Here is a 10,833-nt window from a genome sequence, read left to right as displayed (position 1 = left end):
GAGCTTCTTCCAGGTCTTCCATACATGTACAGGGTCCTAGGGCTTTGGACCATCCTCAGCTGCTTTCCCAGGACACAAGCAGGGAGCTGGATGGGAAGCAGGGCCGCTGGGATTAGAATCGACCACCATATGGTATCCCAAAGCATGCAAGGCAAGGACTTTAGCCACTAGGCTACTGCGCCGGGCCCTATATTACTTAAAAAAAAAGATTTTTAAGATTTATTTTTATTTGAAAGGTTGAGTTACACAGAGCAAAGGAGAGACAGAGAGCTCTTCCACCCTTTAGTTTGATTCCCAGATGGCCACAGTGGCTGGGGCTGAGCTGTCTGAAGCCAGGAACCAAGAGCTTCTTCCAGGTCTCACATGTGGCTACAAGTGCCCAAGGACTTGAGCCATCCTCTGCTTCTTTTCCAGGCCATAAGCAGGGAGCTGGATCAGAAGTGGAGTAGTTTGGATTGCAATCAACATCCATATGGATGGCAACACTGCGTTTGGAGGCTTAGCCTATTATGCCATGCTGCTGGTCCCTGTTTAAACTTCTGGATGGTCTTGAGTATGTTCTTTCAGTTTTCATCCATTGTGTTCTTCACCAACTTATCTTCATGCATGAATGATTTTCTTAATTTTCCACTGACCCTCAGTAAGCCTTTAAAATTATTTATGATATTCTGTAATTTCTTCCAATAGGGTATTTACAGTTCCTGGTTTGAATCCATCTATCACAGCTTTGATGAATATTGTTATGTCAGGAATGTACATGGTTTCTCGCACTACATTATGTCCAGATTAAGATAACCACTACCTCTGAGTATGTTTATGGAACACGGGCAGATAACTTTGGTGTTTTGTTTTTGGAAGTGCACACATTCTTTGCTGTTATACCACACCTGAATTTATCCTATGCCGTGTAGCATTGTCATGTAGCACTAGAGTTAATCCGTTCTTCCATGTCTTATATCCAGGTGTTTCTTAGTGCTTTTATGGATGTTGATTCTGTCATCTTTGTCCAGAAGAGAGCAGTTTAGTTGTGGTTGAGGACTTGCTTTGAATAGTGTCCATTCTCCTTGATCAGCTTCTTCAAGTCTTCTGGGCGTGTGGCAGCAGCTTCTTGTAGGCTGCGACCACAGCTCAGTTCCTGTCTTTAAATAATGAGCACAAGGTTTGAGAAAAAGGGAAAGAGAAAGTTTAATCTGTCCAACAGATGAGGAGGACAGTAGCAGATAATCAGCCTCAAGAACTGCTGTCTTGGCTGGTGAGGTTCGTCTTGGGTTTTTAAAGAGGCTGTAGCAGAGGTTGTGCTGGAGATAGACGTGGATCTGATAACAGTATGTCTTGAACATCAGCAGAGTTCCTTGCTTGATGGCTTGACTTTGTCATGGGGAAGGAACAGCAGCATGTTCTGTAAAAACTAAGCAGCTATAAAATGTCATTTCATTGGGATCTGAAAGAGGCCAACGATTGTGCTAAGGCATTCCAGTGTTTCCTGAATCAGGATGAAACCCACCCATTCCATTGCCCGTATTCACTGTGCCCTTGATAAATCTTCTCCTTATGTTCTGTCACTGTAAATTCAACACCCCCCCAAGGCCTGCTGACCAGGGAGGGCTGTTGAACTTTGCAACTTCAGCTGGCTTTCTTAAGGTCAGTTTCTGAAATTTGCAGCAAGCATTATTTATATGTTTGAACAGGCATGCTAGTTAGTCACAGGGTCAGTAGTCATCAGAATATGAAAAGGAGATATAAAATATATTTAGTCTTGTTACACTGGCAGACACAGCCTCTCCAGTAATTTTTATGTTTTTCAATCCCATCCTGTCCTGAATCTATCTAACCAACCACCCCATTCCTTGCAATACTTGGCTTGATCTCACCGATCCCTGGGAACTCTTGCTAAAGTTTTGTATAGCCTTGTTGTATTATATCTTTTCCATCTTAACCAAGCACTTACCACATATTGGCTATAACTCTTATACTTGGAGATGCTACAACAAAAGCAATCCAAATTTATTTTCTTTATTCATGATTTCAGGTAGATGATTTGTTCTTACCATGAATCTTAGCCATCTCAGCAGTTTTTCCCTTTCCTTATTTAGTCAAGAATGTTCATGTTTCCACTGAAGAGTAACATTTCGTAGCTTCTCTTTGTCATATCCAAATCTCCAGCATCACTCCCCTTGCCCTTTGGGGCCATCATTGAGTTGAATAAGTGTTGCTTGAACACAAACATAGTGATGCTGCAGCATCTCATCTGATAACCAAGATGGAGAAGTAACTAATAAGTAGGTTGTGGATACGTGGGACAAAGGGATGACTCATATTCTGGGTGGGATAGAATAAGGAAGCATGAGATTTCATTACAACTCAGAATGATATACAATCTGAAATTTAAGAATTATTGATTTCTGGAATTTTTGCCTTTCATATCAGATCAGAGTTGGCAACGAGTAACTGAAATGGCTAAAACAAAACCAAACAAAAACAAAAATCATTGCAGATGAGGAAGAATTACTGTAGTTCTAGATTTTCACCTAGTATTAGTTTCCTTCATGCTGAAGAATATCCCTTAATATTTCTCCTAAAGCAGATCTGTGGCATCAAATTCTCTGATTTTGTTTATCTGAAAATGTCTTCTTTAAACCCATGTGTTTTTTTGAAGAATGGTATTGTTAGATTTAGGTGTATGAATTTTCAGGGTAGTTTTCCTTCAGCTTACTAAATATTTCATTCCGATTTGTTTTAGTTTCCATTGTTTAAAATTAGAAGTGAGCTGTCACTCTTCTCACTGTCATATGTATGTAATGTGTTTCATTGGTTTCCAATGCTGCTCTCAAGAGTTTCCTCTTTATGTTTACATAAACTTGTACTAATTGTGCGCTTTTAAAAAAAATCCAGCTTGTGTTCAATGGTAGGTTGATTTTTTCATTTAAATTTGGGAAATTTTTGGCCATTCCTTCTTTAAGGAATTTTTGTTCTATTTTTATTCTCCCTCCGGGACCTCCTTTATGTATGTGAGACTGGTAATTGATTGATTGATAACTTTTGATTCTCAGTTCACTTTGCTTGAGTTTTAGCTTTTTTGTTCTTTAAATTGGATTATTTCTGTTGATCTTTCTTCAGGTTTGTTAACTCTTCCATCTAAGCCATCCAATAAAATTTTTCACTTTTGTATCCCTTTTTTTTTTAGTTTTTATAATTTCCATGTGGATTGAAAAAAAACTGTTTCTAAGGAGGGAGGTGTTTTATGAGGCTCAGGGGGTGGTGGAGGAGAATTAGGTTGATGGGGGTGAGCAAACTGAGTGGTTGGTGGATGTGTCTCAGGAACCAGTAGCACTTGTAACATGGCTGACCCCTTGACTGAAGAGGAGATTCCAGGATTCAAAGAAGCCTTTTCGCTATTTGGCTAGGGTGATGATGGAACTGTAGCAGGAAAGAATTTGGGAACTCTATAATGAGATCTCTTGAGCAGAATCAAGCAGAAGCATAGTCACAGGGCATGGTTAACAAAATAGATGCTGATGGTAATAGCACAGTGGACTTCCCTGAATTTCTGACAATGATGACAAAAAAAAATGAAAGACACAGAGCATGCTGAAGAAAATCAGAGAAGTGTTGCTTGTGTTTGATGAAGGTGGCAGTGTTTCTCATAGTACAGCAGAGCTTCATCATGTGATGACAACTCTGGGAGAGAAGTTAACAGATGGAGAGGTGGCTGAAGTGATCTGGGATATGGTCAGGTGAACTGCAAAAACTTTGTACAAATGATGACAGCAAAGTGAAGATATTGTGCAGAAAGTGTCCGATTTCATGTACAAAAATTACTTTCCTTTTCTTTGTAATTTATCTGTGAAAGGTTTCCTCTACTGTTAAAAATAAGCATATATAGCAATTAACACTTCATCCCTCCATGTCTTCTTCCCTTAACTTCCTGTCGTTATCCTGAAACCTTATTTTAGAAATTGATTCAGTAACATTTTCCATGTGGCTTTCTCTACATATATCTAAGTACATCTAATGGAGTTGGTCAAATGGGGGAGCACCTGGGATATGCCCCCCTTTGAAATATTTTTTATTATTTTTTTAAGTGGGTAAGACTATTATTTCCACATTTTTTTCATGTATCTGGGGTAAAGGGGAAGATAAAAGGAGAAGCCCCATCCAGTCTCCCATCCATCCCAGGTCCCTGATGTGGGGCATGCTCCAAGGGTTTTGCTCAAGTGGTTGTGACAGTGCAAGTTATGAATTGCTGCCAGTCTCGCCATTCCAAGCACGATGAGGTCGCTGAAGAATCCACTGATTGACATAATCCATCTTAGAGTCTCCGTTTGCCTAGTTTTTCACTGCCAACATATGGCTGAGGTAGTTGACTGAGTTGTTCTGTCTTCTGTCTTTTCATGGTTAGCATTCTGAGTCCGGCAGTACGATTGGGGAGATCCCAAAAGAAACTTTGAGGTGTTCCTAGACCAGATTCTTGTGTGTACTTGCAGGTACAGGGCCCAGTATAGGCCATCGCCCCAATCAGCTGGTGGCTGCAATTGCTGGGTTGGTTCTGTTTCCAGTGCTGTCTTCCACTGGAACCAGTGGGTGTTGCAGCATAGCCTGATTCTGCCCAGCACACATTTGGCCCTCACATAAACCAGTGGGAGCAGAAGCCTAATTGGAGCGACCCACAATAACCCCCACCAGGCCTGCCCCCATCCTAGTTCCCATGCTTGCCAGTATGTGCAGCAAACTAGTCCAGTCTGTCCCACATCCCATTCAGCTCTCATACATGTCAATGGGCATTGAAGCCTAGTTCAACCATTCAGCTGGACTATCCAGCCCACACACATGCTGTTGGGTGTCTTTCTGTCTAGCTACCCCAGCCCCTGTCCTGGTTTTTTTTTTTTTTAATTATTTATTATTTTTAATTCATTAATTACATTGAATTATGTGACACAGTTTCATAGGTACTTGGGTTCTCCCCCCTGTCCTGGTTTTTATACCCTCCAGTGGGTGTGGTAACCCAAGAGGGAGGAGCCCACTATTTCTTTTCTAGGCCACTCCCACTCCCAGATTATGCACTCTCCAGGTGGTTCTGCAGTGTAACTTGAGAGAATTAGTCCCCAGTGCCAGCTTTTGCCAGCTGATGCTGCTATGCCCCCCTTTTAAAAAGTAGCTTTCTTTAGGAATTGTCAGTATGTTGTTGAAGTGTAGCATTGTAGCTCTGCGTGAACTCTGGACAGTCACTTTTGCAAAACTGGCCCATTAACCAGGTACTCATACACTATTTTTTGTACTGTAAGTCCTGTATCAGAAATATTTTTTTTATTGTTACTCCTGTATCAGAAATATTTTATTTTGGGCCCAGCAGCGTGGCCTAGTGGCTAAAGTCCTCGCCTTGAAAGCCCCGGGATCCCATATGGGCGCCGGTTCTAATCCCGGCAGCTCCACTTCCCATCCAGCTCCCTGCTTGTGGCCTGGGAAGGCAGTTGAGGATGGCCCAATGCATTGGGACCCTGCACCCGCGTGGGAGACCCGGAAGAGGTTCCAGGTTCCCGGCTTCGGATCGGCGCGCATCGGCCCGTTGCGGCTCACTTGGGTAGTGAATCATCGGACGGAAGATCTTCCTCTCTCTGTCTCTCCTCCTCTGTGTATATCTGGCTGTAATAAAATGAATAAATCTTAAAAAAAAAAGAAATATTTTATTTTATTGTTACTCTTTTTTAAACTTTGTTTAGCCACTTCAGAAAACCGGCTTATGGGGCCAGCTTTTTGCAAGTGTGGTAGTCTTGGACTGTATCTTGGAAACTGTTGCTGTTTTATTATAGAAACTTTGGATTCTGTTATCCTCATCAGAAGAGTGATATATTTGTTCCAGCAGGCAGTTACATTACTGGATGGACCCTATGAATTTGTGCAGAATTTTCTTTTGCTTTGTGGAATAGATCTGTGATGAGCACAAGTCTGTGGCCATCTCACTCCCAAGCCCTCTAAAATTGGTAGGGGTCTCCATTGAAGTTTCATCTTTGTATCAAGGCTGTTGGGTGGCATTTTTTCTATTGTTGCTTTTGTATGTTTGCCATACAAAGTCTTTGTTTCTCAGGTGTGCTGCACATACATCTTCTCAGCATATTAATTCGTTCTCTTTATAATGTCATGGTGAATAAAAACTATTATTTTAATGTAGCAAACATTTTCATATTTTAAAAAATGTTGGCACTGTTCCTATCTTCTTTAGGGAATCTTTCCTTACCCTAAAGTCATAAAAGTAATTGATTCTAAAAATTCAAGTGTGTAGGCCCGGCGCCATAGCCTAGCAGCTAAAGTCCTTGCACTGGGATCCCATATGGGCACAGGTTCTGGTCCAGGTGGCAGACAGCTATCAATATGAAAAGAAAATTAAGTTGGATTCCTACCTCATGCCAAGTGTGAAATCCAATTCCTGAGAGATTAAAGACTTCACTGGGAAACACAAACTTAAATTTTTTAAAGATTTATTTTATTTTTAATTTTTATTGGAAAGTCAGATGTACAGAGAAGAGGAGAGACAGATTAGAAGATTTTCTGTCCGCTGATTCACTCCCCAAGTGGCCACAGCCAGAGCTGAGGCAATCTGAATCGAGGAGCCAGGACACTCGTCCAGGTCTCCCACGTGGGCACAGGGTTCCAAGGCTTTGGCCGTCCTCAACTGCTTTCCCAGGCCACAAGCAGGGAGCTGGATGGGAAGTGGGGCCACCCAAACTAGAACAAGAAATTAAGCTTTTACCAGAAAGAATTTGGGGTTACTATGATTTTCTTTTAGCTTATCTATGTAAAAGGTTATTTGGAGCCTAAAACTTGTTTTTCCAATGTAAAATAGTGGAAGCAGATAACACCTGTTCAATTTTCTAGTAATTCCCCTTGTTTTCATCTATCTGACCTGTTAATTCTTGAGTCCCAAGTGCTATGCAATGTCCTCTTGTTGATTCTTTCTACCTTTAAGTAGTATCACAGTTCAAGATTGACTGTGAACTGCTCATCCTGACCTCAACTGATTGAAAAGTTACTTTGATAGCTTATAGGAGCATCCATATTTTTATTTTGTTCATTTATTATTATTATTATAAAAAAAACAAAAAATCAAAATCCATGAGATATAGTTTCTGCTGATCTTTGTTGGTGAATTATGTCTCCTGTAGGCAACAAATAGATGGGTTTTGAGTTTTTAATCTAGTCTACAAATCTATGACATTTGATTGATGGATTTAATCCATTTACATTCAGGGTTAATTTAAATGGGTGGTAATTTAGTCCTGTCATTTTAACAATGGGTTGTTTATTGATTTAGTGTTCTGCTGTTATTTTACTGGAATGTTCTTCACATTTGCCTTTGGTTTTGGTGGGCACTATTTCTGTTCTATGTCAAGAATATCTTTAAGTATTCTTTGTAGGACAGGTGTGGAAGAGAAATATTATTTGAACTTTTCTTTACTGTGGAAGAATTTTTATTTTTATTTTGTTTTTATTATTTATTTTATTTTGATTATCTTTTTGTGTGGAGGAGATGTGTTCTTAACTTTAAAGGGGATGGGGCCCGGCAGCATGGCTTGGCGGCCAAAGTCCTCGCCTTGAATGCTCCAGGATCCCATATGGGCGCCGGTTCTAATCCTTGCAGCTCCACTTCCCATCCAGCTCCCTGCTTGTGGCCTGGGAAAGCAGTTGAGGACGGCCCAGAGCACTGGGACCCTGTACCCACATGGGAGACCCGGAAGAGGTTCCAGGTTCCCGGCTTCAGACCAGCACAGCACCAGCCGTTGCGGTCACTTGAGGAGTGAATCATCGGACGGAAGATCTTCCTCTCTGTATATCTGACTTTGTAATAAAAGTAAATAAGTCTGAAAAAAAAAATTTTAAAGGGGATGTCCTTGTGTGCTCCAGATTTGATCTTACAGATATGGTAGGCCCTAAATGTGTGTTGGGTTTATTTCCCAGCCTCTGGAGAGCATGCTTGTCTTCTAAGTCCTTTATTGCGTTAGCTATCTGTTGCTCATCTGCTCTGATGGACATAATGGTCATTTATGTAGAAAATCAGTAGGCTGCTCTGTGGGTTTTTCAGCCACCTCAGATCTCTTCAGAGGAACAGTTAATACAGCTCTGGGACAAGGCTGTAAATGAATTCTATCTTTTTTTGTTGTTGTTCTAAGACAGTGTGATCTGCTTCTAACCATCTTTTTTGGAAGAGACAGAAGAGTATACAGTTCCCAGATTCTACCACATAACTGAATCCCTGTTAATCTGTTCTCCTGTAGGTAGCATATACTGAGCATAGCAAGTGTGACAGAGGTTTCTACTTGGTTGAATTTCAGTAGTCTACTCTTATTCTATGGAATCTATCTCACTTTATTTTGTAAAAGCCAGTCTACTGAGTAAATGAAGACATGACAGAGACCATTAACTCCTTGTCCCTTATATCGGGATGCATTAACTTTGATCATTCCTCATAGATGCAGTTTTTTTTTTCAGTACCAGTAAGTCTTGATTTATTCAGTTATTTGCCCAGGGAAAGGAGAAGGGGTGGGTAAGAATCAGTATATGTGTTAGAAGGTGATTAGACATTGGGAAAATACAGCAAAAATCACCCAGTACAGAAAAAGAAAATCAACCTTCAAATCCACGGACCCAAGGAATGGGGTCACTCAAGCCAGGAGGATTAGTCTACTGCAAGTTAGGAATGAGGACACCTTGAAAGGATACAAGCTTTCCTACCTCCCTCCCCATAAATTCAAGATTTCACACAACATTTTGATTTCTGTCAGTAAACTTGGAGTTACATTTGTCCGTCTCCTATCAATCTTATGGCCACTTTGACATAAGTTTCCGGCATCTGCATAGTAGTTCCTGAATGACTTGGAAATTCATTCATAGTTCCCTTCTCTTTCTACACAGAAGGTCCCCAGTAGTTTTTCTTCTTTAGGATAAAAATTAAGTAGGCTTGATTCATCCAAAGACATCCGTGTCTTAAATTTTTGACATGAGTCACACACAAATGGCCTTGACTCAAGAGTTTGGGGAAAAAGGATTTTCTTTAGGATCTTGGCATGAATCCTTTAGGACTGTGGAGATACCCCTAAGAATTATGTGTTGAAAGTGTAGGGTTTCCTTTTGTGAGTGGAGAAATGGAGAAGAGGGGAGAGCAGGCAACGAATTTTAAAGATAGAAGATCCAAAATAGGGTAGGGGTGGGGGAAACACACATAAAAGATAGTTTGAGATGCTTTGACATTTCAGATCCTTTGGCTTGGTGCAGAACCTTCTGTCAAAGCCGCTTTGTCTACTTTTCTCTCAATAAAAAGAGAAGTTTCAAATAATACAACCGCAAAAGAACATGGAGAAATACCAACACGTTATATATACACAGAATAGACCACCAACTCAGAGGCTCCGTGAAATCCTACCAAGCCCAGTGGGGCAGCATGGCGGGGAGACCGGAACCCAGGATCAGGCATACACCACCCAATGTAGATGCAGTTCTGATTTGCATTTCCTGTCTTGGCTTACTTGGAACTAAAGACTTGCAGGAGGAATAGTTTCCCATGTTTTTTTGTTGGTCTTACCACAATGATAGCTTTAACTCCATAGGCCAAGTTACCAATACAGTGGCTACACTGAATTGTCTTCTAGTCACATGTTTGGGGATCAGAAAATTGATCATTATGTGGGTTGCAGATATGGTTGATGTTCTGTCAGCATGACCTGGGCCAGATTTTTTAAAAATTTTATTTATTTTTATTGGAAAGTCAGAGTCACAGAGAGAAGGAGAGACAGAAAGAAAGCTCCTTCATCCTCTGGCTCACCCCTCACCCCCCAAGTGGCCCTAACAACCAGAGCTGAGCTGATCTGTAGCCAGGAACCTCTCCAGTTCTCCCACGTGGGTGCAGGGTCCCAAAGCCCCTCTACTGCTCTCCCAGGTCGCAGACAGGGAGCTGGGTGGGAAGTGAAGCATCCAGGACACGAACCAGCACCCACATGGGATCGTGGCACATGCAAAGCAAGGACCACAGTCACTAGGCTACCGCACTGGGCCCCAGAGCTCCAGTTTTAACTTAAGCCCATATGATCCATTGAGGTACCTTGGTGCTATTTTAGGTCTCTGGAAATTAATGTCAACTTGGATCTGTGTGTACTTAGTCCCTTTTCTCAGTGTGTGGTTATATAAATAAATAATGATAGATTGGAGGATGAATTTCAGCCAGAGTTAGCATGCACATATACCCAGGTGTTACAAGATCCTCTCATGTCAGGGTATGCCTTCTGCTTCAGGAAGTCATTTGTGTATGAAAACTGGCTTAGGTTCAGCAACTGGATTATGGATCATGTGGATCATGACATTTTATTTAGAACAGTGTCATTTACCACCCCCCCCCAAATCACTCATTCCTGTTTTTGTTTGTTTTGTTTTGTTTTACAGTCTGTTGGCTTCCTGCCGTCGTCCTTCCTAGGATCTCTGTGTTTTATGAATCTCTCTGTGGCACAGGCTGGGTACTTCTCTATACCCCTCCAACCTTGTCACTCTCTGTAGTAATTACACCCACTTGTCCTCTGATAGTTAAGCATTGCCACTTAGCCTTTTTTTAGGTGGGGCAGGGTAAGATTCTGGTGGAGGGTTTTATTATCCTTGCCCTCATTACTCTTCATGAATTCAGTTCTGTAATGTCCTCTCTCTCATCAGCCCTGGTCTGCTGAGGACAGTCATCCTAGAACTTCTTAGTGATTTTGGCAAAACTTTATTGCTTTGGTAAGTGCAGTATCTTCTGGACCTTCTCAAGGAACACAATTTTCTGGTGGATTTTCTGGCCTTCTATGGTATATCCATTCT

General features: G+C 41.3%; 1 pseudogene; it reads left to right on the top strand.

Annotated features, from left to right (window-relative positions):
- The first annotated feature begins 3,338 nt into the window (after positions 1-3,338).
- On the top strand, positions 3,339-3,776 carry LOC118760307 (calmodulin-like; annotated as a pseudogene).
- Positions 3,777-10,833: the final 7,057 nt, after the last annotated feature.

The sequence above is a fragment of the Ochotona princeps genome, chromosome 21, assembly GCF_030435755.1.
Source record: "Ochotona princeps isolate mOchPri1 chromosome 21, mOchPri1.hap1, whole genome shotgun sequence".
In the NCBI taxonomy this organism is placed as follows: domain Eukaryota; kingdom Metazoa; phylum Chordata; class Mammalia; order Lagomorpha; family Ochotonidae; genus Ochotona; species Ochotona princeps.
The sequence above is the reverse complement of the archived record's forward strand: the minus strand, read 5'-3'. Positions and strand labels throughout refer to the sequence as shown.